The sequence below is a fragment of the Rhea americana genome, unplaced genomic scaffold (assembly GCF_003343005.1).
Source record: "Rhea americana isolate MKP2758 unplaced genomic scaffold, rheAme1 scaffold_430, whole genome shotgun sequence".
NCBI classification, from domain to species: Eukaryota; Metazoa; Chordata; class Aves; order Rheiformes; family Rheidae; genus Rhea; species Rhea americana.
The window spans coordinates 51,270-52,048 of NW_028186569.1; positions in this window are offsets into that span (position 1 = coordinate 51,270).

Here is a 779-nt window from a genome sequence, read left to right on the forward strand (position 1 = left end):
AAAACCGGGCGCCAGTCCCGGGCCGGGCGCCCGCTGCCCCGGGCAGGGCCGGCGCTGGCCGATGGCTCCCAGCTGTGCTCCCGCCGCTCCCGGGAGCCGGCGGCCTCGGCGGTCCCGACCCGCTCTCCGCACCGCCCCCCTCCCTCCTCCGGCAATTCCGGACTTCCCAGCTCCTGGCCTGACCTCGCTGCCTGGCGCAGCTGGAGCTCGGCCCGGGGACACCCGAGCCAGGGTCGCCCCGGGGAGGGGGGGGGGTGTGCGTCAGCCTCAGGGTCACCCAGTCCCTGGGTCGGCACCCTGGGTGCGTGGGAATCCGGGATGCTCCAAGTTCACCGATTTCCCGAACCGGCACCCCTGGATCCACGGGAACTGGGAGCTGCAAAGTCACCAAGCTCCGGAACYGGCACCCCTGGGTGCATGGGAGCCYGGGATGCTCCAGGGTCACCGAGTTCCCTGGATGGCACCCCTGGGTGCATGGGAGCTGGGGATGCTCCAAGGTCACCGAGCTCCCCGGATGGCACCCCGGGTGCATGGGAGCCTGGGATGCTCCAGGGTCACCGAGTTCCYGGGCTGGCACCCCTGGGTGCATGGGAGCCCGGGATGCTCCAARGTCTCYGAGTTCCCYGGATGGCACCCYTGGGTGCACGGGAGCTGGGGATGCTCCAAGGTCACYGAGCTCCTGGGCCGGCACCCCTGGGTGTGCAGGAGCCCGGGATGCTCTAGAGTCCCCACATCGCTGGTGGGTGATGCAGAGCGCTCGAGCACCCTGGCACCGCCGC